This window comes from Eleutherodactylus coqui, chromosome 1 (genome assembly GCF_035609145.1).
Source record: "Eleutherodactylus coqui strain aEleCoq1 chromosome 1, aEleCoq1.hap1, whole genome shotgun sequence".
Taxonomy (NCBI): Eukaryota; Metazoa; Chordata; class Amphibia; order Anura; family Eleutherodactylidae; genus Eleutherodactylus; species Eleutherodactylus coqui.
Window position 1 is genome coordinate 131,344,506 of NC_089837.1, and position 25,577 is coordinate 131,370,082.

Below are 25,577 nucleotides of genomic sequence, written 5' to 3' on the forward strand. Positions count from 1 at the left end.
ATAGTGCAAGGTTGAAGTATGTGGTGGTAAAAGGATAATGTTGGGTTTGTCCCATATCATTTGTACAAAGTCATTGACTTTAAAATAATTTCCGAGGCTATTGACTGTCACTAATCAATATTCTAGTAGGTGTATAGTGTACCTGGGTGTGAACAAAGAGATAGCAAGACAAAAACCATACCTTATATCAAGGGTGTTTCAACTCATTTTCACTGAGGGCCATATGAGCATTACAGTTGCATTTAACCCTTTCCAATCCAATTTTGGATTCCGGGTTTCCTAAAAGGCTTTCCCTTTTTGCTGTTATACAACGGAGCCATCTGCTGGCTAAAGCCAGTGTGTGTGTGTTAGAGAGGCTGGCAATAGATGGTAAGAATACCCTGTCAGACATCTTCTGACATTGGAGCTGTACAAGCTTTATTCAGAATGTAGGAAGACGTCAGACAGTGGATTGGAAAGGGTTAAAGGGCCGTTTATAATGGCTTATTTATAGTGGCATATACATTCATCTTGTCTTTGGGACTGTCTTGGTCGCTCTCCAATTGGCGTTCAATCGGTAGCACAGGTGTGATGAAAAGGGAACGGTGAGCAAATGGAACTTTATTTCAATAAGAGAGCAGCTTCTGGTTCTCCTACTGCTCTGGGGAATTAGATGTCTGCATAGCCTATGAAATGTCTCTCACCTTCCTGATGGATGAATCTACTTTTCTACCGTATAAAGACAGCCTCACTTCAGCATACTTGTGCACCAGTAGCACACTCTTATCTCATCTCCTTACTTCACAGACTTTATATATATATATATATATATATATATATATATATATATATATATATATATATATATATATATATGTTCTTTCTAGAACCTTCAAAGAGATCCAATAACTGGGTTTTTTACTGTTACTTTCCTTCTGTGGATTAATAGGACCTGACCTGTCTATTGATTAGCTGATGGGGGCAGTATAAAAGGCAGGTCCTGGGTGCCTTTTTTTGCAGAGACCCTTGTGAGGAGTGAGCTGTCCGAGTGCTACTGAAAAGCTCTTTTTGTACTAGAGAGAGAGCACAACTCAGATTCCTGGAGTGGCACTACCCCAGCTGTTGCAATGTGATAGCCAGAGGGAGCTCTGCCGATTGTTTAAGAAAACATCAGCTTCAATTGCCGACTGCAGATGTCGAGCCATCACCGGGAGAGAGAGACCACCAGTGAGAACAGAACAGCAAGTATCTGGATATTCAAATTTCGGTGATGTGCAATTGTGAGCACTCTATTTGTAAGTTATGGACCGAATTATAGTATCGACCGAATGTTAGTAAAATGTTTGCATAATATCCATAAAATACTGTTGTTATTGCCATACTATTCCTTATCTTACATTGAGAAAAGCATTGTTTGCTCAAGAGACCTAATGTTAAGCCTTCTCACCAACAGCATCATATCCCACACCTGTCACCTGTTCCAACGTCAGGCATGGGTTAAGTACTGCACATCATTATTTCAGCCTACATAACAATGGGTTAGTGTGCAGAGTTGGCATGAACCAACCAGCACAATCAGAAACAGGGGAATTTTCTGTCTTGCTATGGGGCTCTGCTTCTCTATATCGAAAAGAGCCATCTACTGTAAGGTTAAGCTGAAAATTGGAGTGTGACCACTTTATTATGTGTTAAAGTTCATTGACATATCAAACCTCTATTTATAGGTCAGTGCTTCGAATCTGTTCAAAAACCAAGGACTGTGAGATTGAGGCAGTTATGTGGTATACGATGGAAGGCTTTATCATTATTTGAGCAATTTAGTAAAAAATGACCTTTTACAGGTAAATATAATAGCATACTATTGTAGTGACCATTTACTTTATCTAACCTATCATAAAAGTAAAAACAGGCTAAACTAAATTAAAAACTAAAAACACTTCTCTAAGGCCTTAGTCAGACGGGCGTTTTTTTGCGCGATTTGCTCATGCGCATGCGTCCGGCGATTTTTTAAAACCATTGCTTTGCAATGGTATCGGACACGAGCGCTTTTTATGCGCTCGTACGATAAATTATAGAACAGAAATCGCAGATCGCACCTATCTGCGATCTGCGATTCCTGTTCTCTTCCCTATATGCACTCAATGGGGCCGGCAGCAGTAGCGCCGACCCCATTGAGAACATATAGAAGACAAATCATTCTTCTCTGCCACAGCTGTAACAGCTGTGGCAGAGAAGAACGATGTTTGCCCATTGAATTCAATGGAGCCAGCAATACAGCCGGCTCCATTGAAAGCGCCAATCAGGGGGCAGGTCTGACTCACACCCCCTTCACACCCACTGCAGGCCGGCCGCGGGGAACTCCGACTGCCGGGAGCAGGTGAGTATGTATATATTTTTTATTTTAACACTTTTCTGGATGAATTGCAGGGAAGGGCTTATATATTTAAGCCCTTCCCGACAATTCATCCCACACTCGCCCGCAGCGCATTGCTTTCAATGGAGCTGCTGTATTGCCGGCTCCATTGAATGCAATGCGCTGGACAGCTCTGGCCCGTTTCTAATGACACGCGGCTAGGAGCAGATTTTCAGGCGATTTTCGGGCACCGGTCACGCGATTTGCGGATGCGCATCCGTCATGCGATCCGCAAATCGCGCGAAAAAACGCCCGTCTGACTAAGGCCTAAATGAGCATTTCTTCTTGTTTGTTTCAAAAGAAAGGCATAGTATTATGTCACTGCGGACGCACACATAGTTCAGTTAGTCCTGACTAGTTAAACATCTTCCTGCTGTTGTTAGCGGAAGTTCTAACTGGTGATTTACAGCTCTGTCAGCTAATCAGTATCCTCATCAGTGATGTCAGCAACTGTGCTGTCTGGGAGGATTGACAGCTCTGCCAGCCAACCAGCAACTTCCCTTTAGGGAGCCTTTCCACTTGCATTTTTTTTAACACGATTGTCAATGGGACTTTCTAATGTTAAAAGCGCATCACACAAAAATCGCAAAACACCAACTTGTGATGCGTTTTTAACATTAGAAAGTCCCATTGACATTCGCGTTAAAAAATGCAAGTATTTGGGATCCCTAAAATACATAATCCGGCTCCTCCTGGCTGGAAGTGCCAGTTATACTTCTTGTATTCTGGTCTCTCCCGCGCTTACAGTGTACCTGGCTGTTGTCTGGCTAGTACTCTGCATTTCTGTCTGTTTTGTATTCTCTGCATTTTTGTCTATTGCCTGTAGTCTGTCAGTTTTCTTGGTGTTTTTTGTTTTACTTCCAGTCTTTACGTATTCTCCGGATTCTGATCTCCAGTTCCTCTCTGACTTGGGACCTTGCCTCATTCAAGTAGTGGGGTCATCCCTTTTGAGGCGGGCGCCCAACTTCATGGTGGGTTCTGTCGGAGAGGTTCAAGATCTTTTGCTCAGATCTGTACCCCTTTGTTTATTCTGCTCCTGTGTCTCAGCCACCTTTAGTCTCGGGAACACATGCCTGTCCAGACTGCTCCTGTACCTTGTTCATAATAGTTTCGTCAGCAGTCTCAGACAGGCGTGATATATAGACTCCTGGTCAAAAATTAAGCAGAAACAGTTTAATAAATAATAAAACCAGATAAACGTTTAAATGAATAAATGCTTTGCATTTTGGCACTAGTCCAGACACAGGTGAGCTCTCACTCCAACGGGCTCAGTCACAGGTGGAGGTATCTAGGTGTCCTCCTACTGCACTGGTCAAACAAATAGTCAGGGCATCTGGCTCTCTACTTGCCCTAAAAATAGTTAGCAAAGGTTGCATGCTGGCAGGGGTCTGTAACCACAAACAAGAATTAAGGCCAACTTTCCATTCAGAGAGCTCTCTCCAGCAAGACCAATCAGTAACAGCAGTCCAAAGCAGGTCCAGGCATAGATATTGGTCTGAAACAGCTCCATCTGCTCTTAGGGTACATTTACAAGTAACATAAATGCTGCAGATTTTCCACAGCTGAAAGGTCTGCAGCATAATCAGCCGCATTTCTGCATAAAAAACAGAGTCAAAATCCTCACTTTTTTTTTACTTGCAGCTGCAGATTGGCGGCTGATTTTGGTCTACCACTCCTTTCACCTTGCAATCAGGAATCCCTCAATTCAGCGCAGGGAGCAGCCATCACATCCCTCTCCTGACAGTCACTATTAAGTGCTGCGACCACCAGTCAAGTGACACACCCACTTCTGCATTACGGGACTAGTGACCGCAGCTCTTAGTAGCTGCTCTGCGCATTGCAGTGAAGGCTTGCTGATGATGATGTGAAAGTAGCGGCAGGCCAAATCAACTGATTTCCAGTCAAAATCCACACTAATGTTTTTTATGTTGAAATGTTGCAGAATTTTTTTCAGAATTTTCCAATGAGGAAAACTTGCAGCATTTCCACTATGTGTGAACATACCAGTAGGGCCACTACTCTCAGCAGGCCTAACTCCCAACCATAGATCCTTCTCATTGCTAACTTAAGTTACCTTTCTATGCGGTGATTACAACTAAAATTTCACTTGTGGAAGTCGCATGGTTTTTAGCTCCCCTAAAAACCAAGCAACTACCGTGTAACCAAGAGAGTTTCAATCACTGAACACCTGCCTGTAGTGAATGGAGGCGGGCGGCCAGAAGAGATCTCGAAGCGCTCCGCCTTCATTTACTGAATGACTATCTCTTGTGTGAAAACCTTTGGGTGCTCATGTGCCTGACGGTTGTCCTATGTTTGAATATGGAGTAATAAAGTTGCTGATTTTACTTTAAAACCCTCAATGGATGCTGCCACTTCTTCTTTGTTGTTGTCCTATGTAAAGGGACCTTTACTTGTAGCAGGTGCACCTTGGCTCAGTAGTGATCTGCCCTTATGCTTTATGATGGACCATGAGGTGGTCTGAGTCCCTCCTATGTATAACCAGGCCCCTCCTCGCATCTCCATGTTCTAAACAATTGCAGCCAACCAACTTGCATGCCCACCACTGTATAGAATTATTGCCTGAAAGGCACAATAGACAATAACTCAACAATTCCCATATATAGTACAATTTCCTACAATCAAGTACTTGTTAGTCATCACATACATAAAATGGCATAGCCCAATATAGCAAATGCAGCATGGCACAAGATAATGTTACATTACTCCCTATTTACTTTACTGGTGGTTATAGTTCAAGGATACAGTGGTTAGACAAGAGTAAGAGTATCCAATTTACTATGTGCTGCAACAGTCCTCATAAGGGCACCACCATAGTAAACTGAACTGGATGTATTTTTCCATATTTATAACTATTTATGCCAGAGGCGTAACTTGAACCTTATGGGCCCCAATGCAAACCTGTAACAGGGCCCCCAACTATAATGCTTTATTCATAGTACTGAGCTCCTTATATGGAGAAGAGAGGCCTTATGGGCCCCCTAAGGCTCCTGGGCCCGGGTGCAACGTCATCCCCTGCATCCCCTATAGTTACGCCCCTGATTTATGCTATAATGTTGCTACTATTTCCTTTTGATAGTCAATATAATCTCTTTGATGCGTATGTTATTATTTATTGTATCTGGAACTGGAACGGCTACATGTCATAAAATTTCAATTTGTTTAACACATAACTTAATTTCTAATAGAAATTCATTTAGCGTAAAATTCTCATTTCATTATTCGCATTCTCCTTATTTTCACTTATCACACCAAGTTGTTAGACATCCATTCAACTAATGTGACAGATAAATGATTATCAAAGGACACTGTAAGAATCAGCCTTCTATGGATGGAACAAAGGTTAAATGATACAATTTCTCGCTATAAATAAGGCACTTATTAATATCATCTGGAGTCTTTTGTCACGGGGTGGGAGCTGCACACTAGATTTAGAACAATACTGTCATAATATACATTAAGATACATCTGACATAGGAGAATCATATTGAGGTGTACTTATACAACGGCTTTTCTTGAAAATATTCAGGAGAACCATCAAGTCCTAATACTTTGTAATATGCATTAGGGGCTGACATACTGCCTGTGCAGCCGGTTCAGCTGCGCAAGGGCCCAGGGGAAGATAATGGCCCAGACTACCATATCCAGCACAGCTAATTTGAACACTTTTGAGGGGTAAAGTGAAATAAATAAAAAAAAAAACTACCTATATTCATCTCCTGGCTGCCGCAGTCTGTGCTGTTCCTGTTGATTTCTGGGTGGCATGATCACATAGCAAGCACACATGATCGATCACTGCAGGAAATCCCCAGGTTCACCTAGGTTGAGGCTGGTGATTAGCCTCAGCAATCACATGTTGGCCATCGTGCTGCCTAGAAGTCAACGAGGAAGTGGAACAGTACAGTCCGCTGCCATGGGACGCGAAAGAGGTGAGTATAAGTTGTTTTTTTCTAACTGTATATAATGGGTCATTTAACCCCTTGAGTGGCACGCCCGGAAATTTTCTGGGACGAGCTCCACTACTCATAGCGATATAGCCCGGAAGATTTCCGGGCTATGTATCACTATGGGATCTGCAGAGCACAATGCCACAAGCTGTGACATTGTGCTCTGCCTGCACAGTCCCACAGAGAACAAAAGCAAGGGCTTTGAAAAACCAGCAGAAGATATTGCCGATATGTCGGCAATCTCCTGCTTTGTTTACAGGTTGCCATAGAGACCATCGGCTTGTCAGAAGCACGCCGATGGTCTCTGTGGCAGGGAGAGCTGGTGCTTGGCTGTCAGAGGACAGCTAGGTACCAGCTCTTACAGCAGAGATCAGAGAAAACCTCCGATCTCTGCTGTGTTAACCCTTTACTTGCTGCAGTCTATGTGAATGCAGCATGTAAAGGGCTGTCACCATATAAAAATTAAACAGGTCTAGGGTTAATAAAGCAACACAATCAACAAAAAAATGTAAAACTTTAAACTGTTGAATTTATTATTAACTTCTAACTATTAATAACATCATGAAAATATATTAAAGTTACAAATGAAAAGGAAAAATTACAGATGAAACATAGAATTAAAATGAGGTATATGAAAAGAAGTTTTTTATCATTGGCCCCAATAATTGTGATGATTGGAGTTAAACACACAGAAACAAGGTCCTGCCAGCTACAAGGAAGCCAGAAGATTGATGCTGGACCTGACGGGATGTAAGCATGATCTCTGTGTGTGTTTGTGGGGCTGCGTGCCCTGCATTTTTTCGAATGCAATTGTAATTCCGTTAGATGGGTCTCCTATCTTTTCTATGGGCACTGTGTTCACGTTAGACGCTGAACACACAACATGTTGCGTCACCTTTTCTGGACGTGACTTTCATGCATTCAGCGCAGCCCTCCAGCTGCATATGGAAATGCTTTTATTTAGAAAGCATTGCCCACAGCCATCACGTTATACGCGAGCGTTCAGAGCCTGCATCTAACGCCATGAACAAACGCATGTGGAGAAGGGGCCTAAGACCCCAATCAGAGGCAGCACTCACTCACCCATTCATGAATTCATGAATGGGTGTGAGTGAGACCTGCCTCTGATTGGCTCAGCGCTGAGCCAATCAGGGGCAGGTCTGACTCACACCCCCTTCACACCCACTGCAGGCCGGCCGAGCTGAACTCCGTCTGCCGGGACAAGGTGAGTATATATATATTTTTTATTTTTACACATTTCTGGATGAATTGCAGGGAAGGGCTTATATATTTAAGCCCTTCCCGACAATTCATCCTGCGATCGCCGGCAGCCCATTGCTTTCAATGGAGCCGGCTGTATTGCCGGCTCCATTGAATTCAATGGGCTAACATCGTTCTGCCGGGACAAGGTGAGTATATATTTTTTTTATTTTTACACATTTCTGGATGAATTGCAGGGAAGGGCTTATATATTTAAGCCCTTCCCAACAATTCATCCCGCGATCGCTGGCAGCCCATTGTTTTCTATGGAGCCGGCTGTATTGCCGGCTCCATTGAATTCAATGGTCAGTGCTCGTTTAATCGAGATGAGTACCGCGTGGTGCTCATCTCGAGTAACGAGCATCTTGAGCACCATAATACTCGAACGAGCATCAAGCTCGGACGAGTATGCTCGCTCATCTCTATTTATAAGTTCATTAGTGCCTCGAGCAAAACTGCATCCTGTACAACACAAAGGAAAGGGCAGAATCTAAAGAAAGAAGATATCGTCACTAGACCACAAGACACGTTTCTTCTTTACAAAAATCAATATTATATTGCCTTAAACCATCGATGTTACCGATATATCGGATATAACAATATCGATGAAAAGTATCGCCAAAGCATTAGCGATATATCGATATTTTGATATTTTGGTTTTCAATGTCCCAACCTTAATTATGACTTAGTTGGTCCAAAAAATGGGGCATTGTTATTGGGCAGGAACAAAAAGGGATATTGTTACTAAGTGGGATCGTAAATAGAGATGAGCGAGCGTACTCGCTAAGGCAAACTACTCGAGCGAGTAGTGCCTTATGCGAGTACCTGCCCGCTCGTCTCAAAAGATTCGGGTCCCGGCAGGGCGCGGGGAGCAGCGTGGGAGAGCGGGGAGGAACGTGGGGGGGATCTCTCTCTCACTCTCTCCCCCCTGCTCCTCCTGCTCACTCCTGCAACTCACCGCTCTCCCCCGCCGGCACCCGAATCTTTTGAGACAAGCGGGCAGGTGCTTGCATAAGGCACTACTCGCTCGAGTAGTTTGCCTTAGCGAGTATGCTCGCTCATCACTAATCATAAAGAATGTATAGAAAAGACATCATAACTGAGTGGAAGTTTCTGCCCCTTTCAGTGTGGGAGGCACTAAAAGGGCAGTTACTCTGAAGCCCACTGGGGTAGGTTTATTACTCAGGCAATATGGATGGGGAGATTGTTTAGCAGTGTGGAAAACAAAGGCAAGTTGCTGGAAAATTAAGGAGACAAAGATGTCTGTATATCAAATTCTGCAGTCATCATAGCAATGTAGAGTGGATGGAGAAGAAAAGGGAAGTGAGTAACTCCAGTTAAAGAGGGTGTTACCTGTGATCAGTGGATATAACGGTACTCTAATCACTTATAAGGTCTGCAGAGTGCCTATACAGAGCTGGTCATCCCTGCGTCAGCCTCTGACGGCACTATGTTAAAATTTTGCCTCTGCAGACAAATTTCAACATATTCTTATGTTGGTACACAACCCCTTTAAATCCAGAGCGCCACAGAGATAGCCTACATTTATGGCAAGATACTGGAGTGCAAAATTACATGTTGTCACTGAAGTTGACTTTTAATTGGCACATGAATTAGCATTTGCCAATCCTGTTTCATGCATATTGTGAGCACAAGAAGCTTGACATGAGACAGTATATAAGCAGTTACTAGAACCAACAGTTTTTTTCACACAATGTAACAATGCTTGCTGGACACACAGCAAAAAAAGTGAACCTACAATAGTTGCCTTTCTTGGAAATTAACAAGATTTTTAGATACCCCTAGGACGTAAAGTAGGGCTGCATTATAATTGGTAACAACAACAAAAAAGAAACAAAATTATGGAGATTGTATCAAAACTACCATAGTAGGTAACAGAGATGCATTGGATTGCAGAAACGAAATAACGATTGTGATATAGAGATATTGATAAAGTGTCCCCCAACTATCCATAGCAACTTGCCGCTCAGTATATTGGGTCAGATGAATCAATATTTTAATCTCCCCTTTCTGCCTCACATCCCTGATATGCATTCTTCCTCAGAAAGTTTTTTAACTCCTTAAGGACATGGCTCTTTTTTTTGTCTTTTTCGTTTTTTCCTCCCCCCTTTTAAAAAATCGTAACTTCTTTATTTATCCATCGCTGGTCTTTAAGCGCAGCGATAAAAAAAATTATTTTTTTTTAAAGTGTGAAAAATTTGGTATTGACATAATCATGCTGGTCTGCAGAATTAATGTAACATGGAACGCCGATAAAAATAAAAAATGTGCCAGAATTGCAGATTTTGTTAATCTTCCCTCTAGAAAAAATGGAATAAAAAGTAATCAAAATGTTACATGTTCCCAAAATTAGGTAAATGATTTCTTCCTGGCAAGAACAAGCTCCGTCGATGGATAAATAAAACTGCTGTGATTCTTGGAATGCGACAACACAAAAGCAAATCTTTTTTTTAATTTAAAGTGTTTTTAGTACAAAAATAGTAAGACATAAAAATACTGAATCTTTTGGCACGAGTGGACATGTATCCGAAAATGGCAATACTCGCTCGAGTATTTTGCCTTAGGGAGTACGCTCGCTCATCTCTAATTGGAATCATGCTGATCCCGAATATAATATTATCTTATTATTTATTTTGCACACTGAACACCCTAAAATTAAAATCCAAAAAACAAATGGCAGAATTTATTTTTTTCCCAATGCCTCTTAAAAAAAAAAAAGATAACTCTTATACAATGCATTATATGTACCAAAAAATGATGCTATTAAAAAAAATACACCTTGTCCCCCCCAAAACAAGCCCTCATACGGCTCTAGGAATGAACAGGCTTTGTCACTAAGGGGTTAAAATGTCCTAGCCATTAAACTGGTTGTCCCAAGTTTAAATTTGACATTTCTCTGTTAAGTCATGCGAATCATAATTGAAATGGAATGCTACTACATACATATATTATGACGCCCACTGGTGCTCTTTTAATTGCCTCTCGAAATGTCCCCTTAATGTGTGGAGTGCTGATGAGAAACTGCTTCTTCAATTTTTATACAGGGTGATTCAAAAAGAATGGTACACACAAGTAAAGCTGATTTATTCATACATGAATTGACATAAAACAGCTAAAATGGCATAAAAAGATGCATCTTACAGATGCTCAATGTGGCCGCCGTTGGTGATACGGCAGATGTCAAGTTGGTATTCGAGTTCCACCAGATGCGTCGCAGCATATCCTTTGTTATTGACTCCAATGCAGCGGAGATAAGTTTTTAGGCCATATCACAAATGGCCCTCACATCAAACATCTGTAAGATCCATCATAGACTTGAAGAGTCCTTCTATCTTTTCATGTCATCCTGGCTGCTGTATGTTAATTCATGGATGAAGAAATCAGTTTTAGTTTTGCAGTGTTCTATTTGAATCCCCTGGATTTACATTGATGGCTACTAATTCAAGAAGACCAGCCATGGATAGGATCAGTGGGACTGGCTGCATGGCTTTTCAGCCATGGCCCTGCTTATTCTATCCCTGTTTGTTTTTGCCTGAACAGACTCTTCTTAGGTCCGGCTCCCACTGTGCTCAGTGGGTTAAGTGTGCCTCCGAACACTGCTCACTCTCAATGGGTGACTTTGGAGTTGATTGAGGCCCCCTGCACAAGACTAGGTTTAAATTGCGGAATCTGCGATCGTCTCCCGCGCGGATGATCCCTGAAATTCCGCACTAATTCAAACCCATGGAGCATCTGCATGTCACTCGAGGAAGAAAAATCGCAGCATGCTCCATTTTTCTGCGGATTCTGAGCAGACAGCTTCCATTGAAGTCAATGGAAGCCATCCAACCTGCGGCCCTTCTGCAATTGACAAGCAGGAGTTAACAAAAAAATAAATCTGTATTGCGCATGTCTGTGTGGACTATTCGCAGTACAGAAGAAAAGGCAAAACTACAGGTACGCGCGAAGGCTGGCCGGGTGCAGCATCGGATTCTGCTGCGGGCTCTCGCAATTACAACGATAACAAAATTCCTAAGTTTTTAGGTTTTTCTACTTTTCTGCAAGAAAAACCCTTTTTTTTAGAAATCTTTTTTTTAAATCACTGCATTCAAAGTCCTATAACTTTTTTATTTTACCATGGACGGAGCTCTCTGAGGGCTTATTTTTTGTGAGACAAGCTGTAGTTTTAAGTGGTACCATTTTGGGGTACATACAGCTTATTTGATCACTTTTATTGCGCTTTTAAGAAAGTAAAATGCTAAAAATTTGCATTTTGCCTCAGTTTTTTTAGCATTTTTGTTTACGCTTTTTGCCATGCAGGATAAAACACATGTGTAACTTATTGTACCTGTCATTACGGACATGAAGATACCAAATATGTGGGATTTTTTATATGCTAATATGAGAAAAAGCATAAAAAAGTTTTTTTCTTACATTTTTATTTTCTGTACATTATTTTTATCTTTTTTTACACAATTTGTGTCCCTCTGAGGGACTTACATCATAACACCGATGATCGTTATGATAAGGCATTGCAGGACTTCTCTCCTGCAATGCCTTATCGCTTGTTATAGCGATCATAGGCAATGGTAATACAGGACGCCTGTAGGTGGCTTCCTTTTCCCATGTCAACCAGCCGGGCTCTCTGTGATTACAATTAGAGATGAGCGAACGTGTTCGGCGCCGCCCCTTTTCGCCCGAACACCGAACTTTGCGAGGACTTCCGTGCTCGGGCGAAAAAAGTTCGGGGGTCGCCGTGGCAGCGCGGGGGGGTGCGGCGGGGAGTGGGGGGGGAGAGGGAGAGAGAGAGGGCTCCCCCCTGTTCCCCGCTGCTGCCGCCCGCGCCGCCGCGCCTCTCCCCGCCCCCCGGCGCCCCCCGAATCTTTACGCGCGAACACTGAAGTCCTCGGAAAAGCCGGTGTTCGGGTGCGTAAGTCCTCGTTAAGAACACGTTCGCTCATCTCTAATTACAATGCGATAGCCCGATGACGCTCTCTCTGTGAACCCTTCCCATGCCGTGATCTACATATATCGCATTAGGGAAGGGGTTAACAGCAGGGATCACATCTCCAATGCACCCCCAGTGTTGCAGCGGGGGACCAGCTATCAGTGACAGCTGGCTCCCACTGCCGGATAGTGCGACATCTCTTATGATCTCACGCTATCCAAATCACGTAAGGGTACGTTCAGTTGCGGGAAGCAACAAAAGGGGCGTGGCTTTGGAGTAAAGGGCGAGTGGCCAAAATGTGTCAAATTGCACCAAAAATGTGCCAAAATTTAGGCACAAATTTTGGTGTAAACTACATCAACTAATAGGAGGTTTAAAGCTAGACTAGAGAGTCTAAAGATATGTCTCTGTTGTAGTTTTCCTAGCTGTGGCCAAAATACACCAAAATATCAAAGGTTTATTTGGTTATAGCTGTATGATCTGTTTCTGTTTTAGTGAAAAAAGCCACAAGCCAAAGTTATGTTTATAGATGCCTCTATATATTGGATCAGGGAGGTTCATTTAATTAAATGTTCCCCAGATCATAGAAACTGAAACTACAGTGAGAAGATTACCAGTATCTTAATAAGATTAATGTGCACTGATAAGGTGTGTCATGATTATGTATAACAGCATTATTAGTGTAAGCTGCAATTAAGTAGGAGTAATGCGTTTGTGCAAATGCCTAACTGAAAAAGTTTCAAAACCATTATTATTATTAACGTCATCTTTATTAGCATTTTTTTTACATTGAATTTTTATTGAAATTAAGGTTTTAGAAAGTTACAAAATATAAATGAATTACAGAGTATTAAAGGGGTTGTCCCGCGCCGAAACGGGTTTTTTTTTTTTTCAACCCCCCCCCCCGTTCGGCGCGAGACAACCCCGATGCAGGGACGTACAGAAAGCTTACCAGAGCGCTTACCTTAATCCCCGCGCTCCGGTGACTTCTATACTTACCTGTGAAGATGGCCGCCGGAATCCTCTTCTTCCGTGGACCGCAGCTCTTCTGTGCGGTCCATTGCCGATTCCAGCCTCCTGATTGGCTGGAATCGGCACGTGACGGGGCGGAGCTACACGGAGCCGGCATCCTGCACGAAAGGCTCCATAGAAGACTGCAGAAGACCCGGACTGCGCAAGCGCGGCTAATTTGGCCATCGGAGGGCGAAAATTAGTCGGCACCATGGAGACGAGGACGCCAGCAACGGAGCAGGTAAGTATAAAACTTTTTATAACTTCTGTATGGCTCATAATTAATGCACAATGTATATTACAAAGTGCATTAATATGGCCATACAGAAGTGTATAACCCCACTTGCTGCCGCGGGACAACCCCTTTAAGGAACATTATAAATAAAACATAACTACTAAGGATAAAACTATTAAGGTTGGAGCTTAAGACCCATTTACATGCAACAATTATCGCTCAAAATTCGTTCAAACGATCGAAAATAAGCAATAAAGGTTATAAGTAAATGCGAGCATTGTGCACTTTTCGTTTGAACGATGATTTAAAGGTGAATTCCACATATTCCACAGAAGTACTCCTGATGCCCCACATATCTCACAGTAGTGCTCCTGGTGTCCCACACATCCCTCAGTAGTGCCCAACATGCCCCCACACATAACACTATAGTACCCCTGGTGCCCCCATGCATCCACAATAGTACCCCTGTTGCCACCACACATTCCACTGTAGCGCTCCCGGTGCCCACACACATTCCACAGAAGTGCCCAAGGTGCCCCCACACATCCCACTATAGTACCCCATGTGCCCCCATGCATCCACAATAGTACCCCTGTTGCCCCCATACATTCCACAGTAGTGCCCCTGGTGCCCACACACATTCCACAGTAGGGCTCCTGGTGCTCCCACACATTCCACAGTTTTGCCCCTTGTGTACCCACACACCCCATAATGACCTGTACATGCCCCTACACACTCAACAGTGACTCCTGAGTGCCGTTACACAGCCACAATCTACAGTAGTCCCTCTGTGTTCCTACAGTGCTTCCAAGTATCTGTAAAATTCCTCCATGGCTTGGCCTCCACACTGAAAGTCCGAATCTCCACTCACAACTTCCTTGATTTACTCAGCATCGCTATCTGGGCAGTCCTCCTCCAGGTCTGATGTCACAGTTTCCTTCAGTCACGCAGTGCTGGGTGATTCGGACTGGCGATGGACAATATTCCTGGTGACGGCTTTCACTAGTACAGTGGCAAGGGGTAGAGGCGTACGTTGAAGCTTCTGGGCACCAATGCAAAATGTATAACAGGCCCCCAACTATAATGCTTTATTCATAGCACTGGGCTCCCTATATAAAGAATAGAGACCACATGGATCCCCTTAGGCTTCTTGGCCGGAGTGCAACCGCATCCTCTGCATCCTCCATAGTTACTCCCCTGGCAAGGGGTCCGTCAGGCCCCCCCCCTTTCCCGGCTAAGGGGCCAGGTCGCAGGTGCGACCCTTGCAACCCCTATGGTTACGCTACTGGTAACAGGCTATAGTTGTTCTCGAAGTAATGAGAATATTAATCAGAGGGGTGCAAAAGGATTGGGAAGTTGGACAGAGTTTATATTTACCAAGGCAATAGCAGGATTAGGATTTAATTGAGAATTACTTAGGTTAGAGATTAACTGAAAAACCTGACTCCAGAAAATTAAGACATAGAGACAATCCCACCACAAATGTATCAAGGTACTTTTTAGTGAGCCACATCTAAGCAGTGGTTGGAAAATCTAGGGGACAAGTGATATATACATTTAGAAACTGAAATACTTGAAGAATATTCATCGTAACATTGATCGTCTGAGACTGAAATATTTCAATCGCATTCCAATTTCTGTTTGAGACTAACTATTGGATCAATTGAAGATGAGATTAGGATCTGATAACATATGGATGGTCCTTTATTAGAGCCCTGGGAAGAGGACAACCAGCTATCAAGCTTTGAAGGGATCTTAATTCTTAGAGGAGGGGGAAAAAATTTTAACAGATAAATGTATAAATATTTGAAAAGGTCTAGTTAAGGAATTTTAAATCTGAGGATGAGGTCTGGGGAAGACAGAAAGGTGTCTTTATCCCATAGTTGGCTAATTTGAGAAAGGCCCAAAGCTTTTCCCTTTGATAAAGAAACATTGCCAATTGCAACCTCTAGCAGATCTAAATCAGCTTAATGAATAGGAAAATAAATTAATGTCTTATCTTGTGTTACCGCATTCCAAACATTTGCAATAACATGTAAAGCAATTTGATCATACTGAAACTTGGATTTGAAGAAAAATTGAGCTAGTAAGTAATATTTTAAAGAATGTCTTTCTAGTCTTGAGTTTTCAATAGAAACCCATGATTCAGATAGGTCATTTAGCCATAGTGGCCTAAGTTGATCTACAATAATAGCCCTGTAGTAATATGTAATTGAAGGAGAGACCAACCCTCCATTTCTACAATGTAGAGATCACAGCACTTTGACTCCAGCTCTTCTTTTCTCCCATGTAAAAGACTATAAAAGAGATTGGATATTTCTAAGATAGAAGATTGAGAGCACAATAGGGATGTTATGAAAATAATACAGAATTTTAGGAAGAATTATCCTTTTACTGCAGTGGCATGTGGCACTGTTAGAAAAAAAACAGAAAAGCCTCTTTCATTTGCTGCTTGGGCAAATTCTCACAAGGGTTAAGATCAGGGCACTATGCAGCGCCAATGTATTGTGTGTCAAGTATAAAGACAAGAGGGATGTCCTTATATTGAGAACAATATACCGCCATAGCAGTAACTAGAGATGAGCGAGTATATTCGCCAAAGGCAGTTGCTCGAGCGAGCATTGCCTTTAGCGAGTATCTCCCCGCTCGAGACGGAAGGTTCGGGTGCCGGCAGCGGGCAGGGAGCTGCGGGGGAGAGCGGGGCGGAACGGTGAGGAGATCTCTTTCTCCCTCTCTTCCCCCCGCTCCCTCCTGCTGACTGCCGCTACTCACCGCTCCCCTGCGCCGGCACCCAAACCTTCAGTCTCGAGCGGGGAGATACTCGCTAAAGGCAATGCTCGCTCGAGCAATTGCCTTTAGCGAGTATACTCACTCATCTCTAGCAGTAACCCCTTCCCAGTATGAGTTACCAGTACAGAGACCCCCAAGTCATACAGCGTCCTTGACTACAATACTGACTACAATAGGTACATGGGAAGGGTTGACCGGTCTGATCAAGTACTCGGCCCATACAATGCCATAGAAAAAAAGGGTGTTGCTATGCACATCATATAGATGGCACTGTACAATGCCTAAATGCTATATGGATGTGCATGACAGAGGGACACCTTTCTTGCATTTCAGGAGGAGGTCATCAAGGCTCTAATATTTGGGGTCCAGGAAAGAAGGGGGAAAGCCAGTACTTCTGGAAGCGAGGTCACACGTATTGTAGCTGGGCAACACTTTCCTAGTGAAATTTCCTCTACTGGTAAGAAGGGAAGAGCCCAAAAAAGGTGCAGAGTCTGTTAAAAATGTGGGATAAGGAAGGACACCATTTATCACAGTGAAACGTGTCTCACACAACCCGGACTGGGAATAAGATTGCTTCACAATCTACCGCATGTCCCTGATGTACTCGTCAGTTTATACATAACACCACATGCCAGTCCTTCCCTTCTAAACCCTCCGATGTGCCCAAACAGCAGTTTACATCCACATCTGGGGCATTTCCGTGCTCAGGAGAAATTGGGTAACACATCGTGGGGTGTTTCCTCTTTTATTGCCCCTGGCAAAAATTAAAAATCTGGTGGTAAACCTACATATTACTGGAAAATTGGAATTTTTTGTTTTGAAATTAAAATGTTAAAAATTCACAAATGACCTTTGGGTCAAAACACTCACTGCTCCCCTCTATAAATTCCTGAGGGATTTCCAAAATAGGGTCACTTCTTGGGGGTTTCAAACATACTGACACCTTAGGGGCTGCAAACACAACATGCAGTCTGAAAAATATTCCAACAAAACCTGCATTTCAAAAGCCATATATCGCTGCCTTCCCTTCTGAGCCCCACATAAAATAACAGTTAAAAATGATTGAAATATAAAGTAGCCTATAATGTTAAATAACTTTTTTGAGGTGTTTGATTTGTCTTAAGGCCCTTTTACACAGGACGAGAGTTGGGCAAACGATGCCCGCCACTCGTCCCTGCACATACTGGCTCTTGTGCTGCTACACAGGAGTATCACTGGCTCTCTGAGAAGGCAGCCAGTAGAAAGCCGGGGCTGCTGGAGAAAATTTCTCTCCTTGCTCTCCCACCGTCCCTCTCCATTCACTGTCAGAAGTGGTTGCTCAGTACTGAACGGCTGCTATTTACACTAAATGATGGTCGTTTGGATTTGAAGCATGCTTAAAATTGAACGACTGGACAATTCTCGTTCATTCATTCAGTTTCTGAATACTTTTACATAGGATGATTATCGTTTGAAACCCCACGGAAGTGCAGGAGCCTGAACAACAGGACGATAATCATCCCCTATAAAAGGGCCTTTACAAGGAGAAAAACTCAGTTTCAAAACTGCAAATTTTTTGAAATTTCCAGTAAATTTAGATTTTTTTTCTTAAGGACAATAATGAAAATTTATCACTACCATAAACTACGATATGTTTCGAAAAAAAACATTCTCAGAATTGTATTGATAAGTAAAAGCATTCAAAAGTTATTACCACATAAAATGACAGATGTCAGATTTGTCAGATTTGAAAAATAAGGCCAGGTCCTTAACCCCTTCCCTCCCCATGACGTAAGGGTACGTCATGGGAGCGGGGTACCGCAAAATGACATACCCTTACGTCATAGGGATAGCACGAAATCATGACAGATCTCGCGCTATCCCGCTGCAGCAGCGGGGGTGCATCAGAGATGCGCCCCCCACTGTTAACCCCTTCCCTGCTGCGATCTATGTAGATAGCGGCATGGGAAGGGTTCACAGAGGGAGTGCACTCCCTCTGTGAAAATGCCGGGCTCTCGCGATATAATCGCAGAGAGCCAGACTGTTGCCATGGCAACAGGACGCCAGATACCGGCGTCCTGTGTTGCCAGTGCCTGGGATCGCTGTATAAGCGATCATCAGTGCTGTGCTTTGAGTCCCTCAGAGGGACACAAATAGTGTAAAGATAATAAAAATGTACAAAAAAAAAAAAGTGCTTTTTCTCATATTAGCATAAAAAAAAGGAAAAAAAAAATTAAAACGCCACATATTTGGTATTGACACGTCCGTAACAATGTGTACAAAAAGTTAAACATGCTTTTTATTTTGTACGGCAAAAAGCGTTAAAAAAAACGCTAAAAAACAGAGGCAAAATGCAAATTTTTTAGCATTTTGCCTCCCAAAAAATGCAATAAAAGTGTTTAAAAAACCCTATATTGCCCAAAATGGAACCAATAAAAACTACAGCTCATCTTGCAAAAAATAAGCCCTCACAGAGCTCTGTACATAGAAAAATAAAAAAGTTACAAGACTTTGAATGCAAAGATTTCCAAAAAAGGTGTTTTATTGCAGAAAAGTGGAAAAACCTAAAAAAAATTAAGGAATTTTGGTATCGTTGAAACCGTACCGGCCAGCAGAAAAAATGTAGTGTATTATTTATACTGCATGATTAATGCTGTAAAAAAAAAAAATCTAGGGCAGAATTGATGCATTTTCTCTCCATGCTATTATAAAAAAAATAATAAAAGTTTTACAATATAGTCTATGTACCCAAAAATGGCACCGATAAAAACTACAGTTTGCCACGCAAAAAACAAGCCCTTATACAGCCGCGTCTACACAAAAGTAAAAAGTTATGACTTTTGAAAAATGGAGATGAAAATCCGCCAAAAATCGTTGCGTCCTTAAGCCCAAAATAGGCCATGTCCTTAAGGGGTTTTCCATGGAGAATACTATTGATGACCTATCCGATAGTTGATCGGATGGGGTCCGTCGGTTGGGACCCTAACTGATCAGCTGATTATGCACCTGCCAGTAGGGCCGCAATTACACAGGGGTCAGAGTGGAAGCAACAGAAGTCTCTGCTCCGACCTCTGTGTAGTGACTCGCGCTTGTAACTCTAAGCGCAGCTCTCATTAAAATCAACACAAAATATTCTTCTAAAGTTTTTGGAGTTTGTATCAAGTAGCTTAGATAATTGATCATTAATTGATCCAAGGAGATGACATGGATAAATTATATACCTCTTAAATTGTTATAAATATGGGCGCACAATCAGACCAAGTCATAAGGCCCACTCTAGAAGAAACAATCTTTTGAAACAATCATCTATCTACCAAAGAAAATCAATACGAGAATATATTTTATGAGGGTGACAGAATCCCCTAACAGAAACAACAGGAGCCATTCGCTTCTATTGTAAAACGGATACTTCTTTGGTGTCCGTTTTTAAAGATTCGCGATTGTTTCTGTTATATTTGGAAAGTAGTCTCACAGCGTGTACAGTAATGTTGTGGGAATGCTCCCTTACATGAATATAAGAAAAAATATATATACTGTATACTTCTACCTTTTTCTCGTGTCATGACCTGAGCTCAGATGTATGAAAAAAAAGATATAGAAGTTGTTGTCAGAAAGTTCATTCTTGCAAAGTACAGAATGTGCATGAAATCTCTTGCAGTGACCTATGTTCTGGTATGGCAGGTATTTGATTCACTGTGACATCAAGCTATTTCTGAGCAATATTTAGTACCGTGCAGTCTTTGTAGTGTCTATTGATTTTAACCATAATCGTTTACCAAGTGAAATCGGACCTTCTTCCATGTTCCCCATGTCTAATAACCTGATGAAGAATAGCCTGAGACAATACAGAGATGAGTTATACAATAAATAATCTTCCTATGTAATAATCTTGGGAGCATGATAATCCAATTATACAAGCATTTTTATGTTGTACATCATTTCTGGAGAAGATTCAAGGTCATGGCAGGTGAATCACTGTAAATGATTTCAATTTGTATATAAATATGCCATTTAAAAGTCCTAAATAATAATTGTTAGTCAATATTATGGGGCAGTGCTACAGTATTGTGGAAATTACTCTAGACTAGATGTACTCGTATGACACTGCGTTTCTTTTCTTGTGTCTACTGCATTGTCTGGTGCATAGAATAAGTTGTGCTTACCCAACAGACGTGTCAACACAATGCAGGATGCACAGTCTGTCAGTTGAGTCTGCTAATGGGCTTACTGAAAAGACATATACAGAATTTGAAATGCTATGGAGCCCTGAAGTTTATGATATTCTAAATGCAGAATTTACAACTATCGATCACTTTCTCCATGCTATTCGTCACCTAGGGACTGCTGTCACAAACTAGTCCATACAATGGGGTCCCGGGCGTTTTATGTTGGTGACAAGCCCCTTCTTATTTGTATTTAGGGAGAGACATGTTATTTAATCTGATCCAGACATGGAGAAAACAGAGGAGAGAAATCCTTTTGTCCGATTCCCTTTCAGAACATTGTTTGCATTACACTTATAACATGCAATGTAGTCAGTGTAGTTTACGGAGGTTTTACAGTAAAAGCTCAGTAATCCTTATGTAATCAATAATCCAAAATGTATAAAATTGGCAGCAGCTAGAGTATTATACAATTGCTGGCTCAAAAACAAGGCTCTCCTTCAATAAACAGAGAACTTATGTATAAAGTGAACTGGCTTGTAGGCATGAAAAAGCATATACTGTATTTTTACGTGTATAAGATGCCCCTGTGTATATGATGCACCCCCTACTTTCCCACCCAAAATTAAAAAAAAAAAGATTTTAAACATAAAACAGTACATAGTACTGTTCTATGTTTAAGTCCCACTAAAGTCCCTGTTGTACTCACCAGATCGTCCTCTCCATGCTGCGTGACAGGTCTCTGTAGCTCCTCATAGCACCCTTGCTGTCTCACGAGAGGTTGGTATTTACAGGTTGCTGTGAGGACCAAGTGCAGGTGACAGAAGACCGGCTGGACAGCGCTGAGAGGAGACTGAGTGGATTGTGTTGTATGTATGTATGTACTGTATATGTGCTGTGTGTGTAATGTATATGTGTGTGTAGCATTTATGTGTGAGGGTGCAGGCATACTCACCTAGCTGCACTGCTGCCCTGCTTTTCTGCGTCACTGCCCTGCTTCTCTGCGCTGCTGCTCTGCACACCACTGCTCTGCCTCCCCGCTCCGGTAGCGTGACGGAGACCTAAGGGCTCCCACGCACCTGTAAGTAGTACCTTGCAGCCGACATTCATGTAAGTTGTCGTCGGATAGTTTCCAACGAAAACTTACATCCAGTTTATAAGACGCGTTGCTAGTTTTGAGCAAAATATTTGTCAAAAACCTTGTCTTATACATAGAAAAATATGGTATATCCAAAAAGAGGAGCATTAAAAAGGTTTGAAGCTCTTTGGTCCACATGGATTAGCCTCTACTGTGTTAGTTTGAAACAGAATATTGTAACTCCTCCAGTAAAGCTACAAGTAAAAATAGTTAATATTACTTGTCTATCTGTTTAGGTATATGTTTATGTGTGTAATTTTATTTTAATGCTACTATTAAATGTATAATATATATACTTACCCACATAGTGTGTAAAATATGATTATATACTGTGATGTACTTTTTTTCTTTCCTTTTTGTAAGGAGGGAAGCTAGGTTGGATTTAGTGGAGGCTAAGTGCTTTTAGATTACCTTATATGCTCTATTATTAGCTGACCCGAGTATAAGCCGAGTCAGTAAGTTTTACCACAAAAAAATGGTAAAACTTATTGACTCGAGTATAAGCCTAGCTATACTCGCCGTCAGCACTGTGTAAGCAAGTGATTGAACGAGAGCCAGCCAATCACAGCCGGTGCTCGATAAACCAATCACAGCCATTCAGTGATGTTATTCACTGAATGGCTGTAAATGATCGAGCGCCGACTGTGATTGGCTGGCGCTCAATCCAATCACAGCGCTTACTTACACATGGCTGACGGCGGAGGAATTCAAAGCCGAGCTGGGAAATGACAGTGGGGAAAACTCTCAAGCAGCTTGGATGCCCAAGCTGTTATATGTAGATTACACAACACCCCTTTATGGATATCACAAGCTATTTTAACAGTTTATTTCATAATGTCATTTGGTGTAAGAGCAGCATGAGAACTAAGTTGTAGACTTTGCTACAAAATAAACTAGAAGGAGGGCTGGCAGTACCACATCCAAAAATGTATTATATGGCAGCTCAACTACAACATTTGTGAGAATGAGAATGATCTCATCCAGATACCTCTAAGGCTATACTGGAGCACTTTCTGTCAGCAGGTCAGCTACTTGAAGCTTCAGATGCAAATAAATTTAAGATATACTCTAAAAGACTACCTACGCTGTATATGATATATAAGATATCGAGGAAAGCAAGATATATTTAGTACCAAAAGCTGTACAGTGGTGACATCAATTTGGGACACAGCATGGTTATCTGAGTTGTCAAAATTAGACGGTTTTTGCAGATAGACATTTAAGGATATAGGATGTTTATTACAAATATTGGTAGAAAGTCACCTTAAATCATTCAGCTTTACAGGAAGAGTTTGATTACTGCACATGCATTTTTATAAATATCTGCAGCTACGTAATGCGCTGAGGGATCTCTGTTAGTAACTATCTACCAAATTATAACTGTGGTGGGAGAGGCAGAGAGATTGAAGGGTCTTATATCAAGATTATACCAAGACTTGCCGTCTCCATTTCATGGTCCAGTGCCTTTAGGGGTAAAAGCAAAGTGGGATAAAATTCTTGATCAATTGGAAGATGGGCAATGACGAGAGATACTGGAAAGAATTCCTTAGCTTTCTCTCAGTGAAGCTAATAGGATCTCACTAGAGATGAGCGAGCACCAAAATGCTCGGGTGCTCGTTACTCGAGACCAACTTTTCGCGATGCTCGAGGGTTCGTTTCGAGTAACGAACCCCATTGAAGTCAATGGGCGACCTGAGCATTTTTGTATATCGCTGATGCTCGCTAAGGTTTTCATTTGTGAAAATCTGGGAAATTCAAGAAAGTGATGGGACCAACACAGAAACAGGGCAGGCGAGGGGCTACATGTTGGGCTGCATTTCAAGTTCCCAGGTCCCACTATTAGGCCACAATAGCGGCAAGAGTGCCCCCCCCCTAACAATTTTTACTTCTGAAAAACCCTCATTAGCAAGGCATACCTTAGCTAAGCACCACACTACCTCCAACAAAGCACAATCACTGCCTGCATGACACTCCGCTGCCACTTCTCCTGGGTTACATGCTGACCAACCCCCCCCCCCCCCGCACGACCCAGTGTCCACAGCGCACACCAAACTGTCCCTGCCCAGCCTTCAGCTGCCCTCATGCCACACGCTGGCCTCATAGCCACACCACCCTCATGTCTATTTATAAGCGCGTCTGCCATGAGGAGGAACCGGAGGCACACACTGCAGAGGGTTGGCAGGGCCAGGCAGTGACCCTCTTTAAAATGTGTGGAGCAATAGCCCACAATGCTGTACAGAAGCAATGACAAATCCAATCCTGTGCCACCTCCATCAGGAGCTGCACACGTGGGCATAGCAAACCCATGTGCCACACACTATTCATTCTGTCAAGGTGTCTGCATGCCCCAGTCAGACCGCGGTTTTTATAAATTGTCACAGGCAGGTACAACTCCGCAATGGGAATTCCGTGTGCACCCACAGCATGGGTGGCTCCCTGGAACCCACCGGCGGTACATAAACAAATCCCATTGCAGTGCCCTGGACAGCAGAGCTAACGTCAGATTAAATGTAGGTGGGCTTCGGCCCACACTGCATGCCCCAGTCAGACTGGGGTTCTTTATTAGTAGACACATGTCGTTACAACTCCGTGTGGACCAGACAGATACTGTATGCAGCGTATCTATTGTATACTGTTTCCCTCTGGCGCTATGACGGCGGTGATGTAACGGACACAGCAGAGGCAGGAAACAATTTTGCGCACGCCTATAGTGAGACGTAGGTGCGTAGGACTGAGCTAGTGGAATTCACAGCGCAGAAGCAGTCAAGTGGCCAAAGGGCAGTGGTACGCCTTAAGTGTTTTGCTTCAATTTTTTAAAATGCTGAGCTGATACAGCAGACAGATACTGTATGCAGCGTATATTATGTTTACTGTTTCCCTCTGGCGCTATGACGGCGGTGATGTAACGGGCACAGCAGAGCCAGGAAACAATTTTGCGCAAGCCTGATTTAACGGTTTGCTGCGTATTAATTAGGACTACTACCCCCAGCAGACACGCAGTACACTGAAGACGGTCAGACAGCCCAAAGATAGTATTTTTCCCCAATTTTTTTGAAAAAGCCCACTGCCTATATAGACAGTATATCTCTTTCACCTTTCCCACTGTCCCTGCCTCACCAGTACTGCCCCTATACTCTGTACAATGACTGCAGACTGAGGACGCAATGCTCTGCACGCCCGATATACAAAAAAAATAATTGTTCAACACTGCTAAAAGCAGCCTCAACAGTACTGCACACGGTCAGATGTGGCCCTAAGAAGGACCGTTGGGGTTCTTCAAGCCTAAAATAACTCCTAACGCTCTCCCTATAGCAGCTACAGCAGCAACAGCACTTTCCCTGATCTCTGTCACCATGCATCTGTGGCGAGCCGCGGGCGGGGCAGATTTAAATACTTGGGTGTCATCTGATCTCGACAGCCACTCACTGCAGAGGAGTGGTATAGGGCTGGAACGTCACAGGAGGAAGTTGTAATGCCTCCCATGTCTTTCTATTGGCCAGAAAAGCGCGCAAATGTCTCAGAGATGAAAGTGAAAGTAACTCGAACATCGCGTGGTGCTCGCCTCGAGTAACAAGCATCTCGAACACCCTAATACTCGAACGAGCATCAAGCGAGTACGCTCGCTCATCTCTAGATCTCACACATACATCAAGAATACAGAACACCACTCTTCCTATATAACATTGGCCTATTTGT

General features: G+C 42.7%; 1 long non-coding RNA gene across 1 annotated transcript in view; it reads right to left on the reverse strand.

The window, feature by feature from the left end:
- Positions 1-20,786, reverse strand: part of LOC136610755 (uncharacterized) — a 114,073-nt gene extending 93,287 nt beyond the window's left edge. The window contains exon 1 of the long non-coding RNA XR_010790156.1: positions 20,744-20,786. This is a non-coding gene — a long non-coding RNA (uncharacterized lncRNA). The remainder of the gene's footprint in view (positions 1-20,743) is intronic.
- Between the last annotated feature and the right edge of the window lie 4,791 nt (positions 20,787-25,577).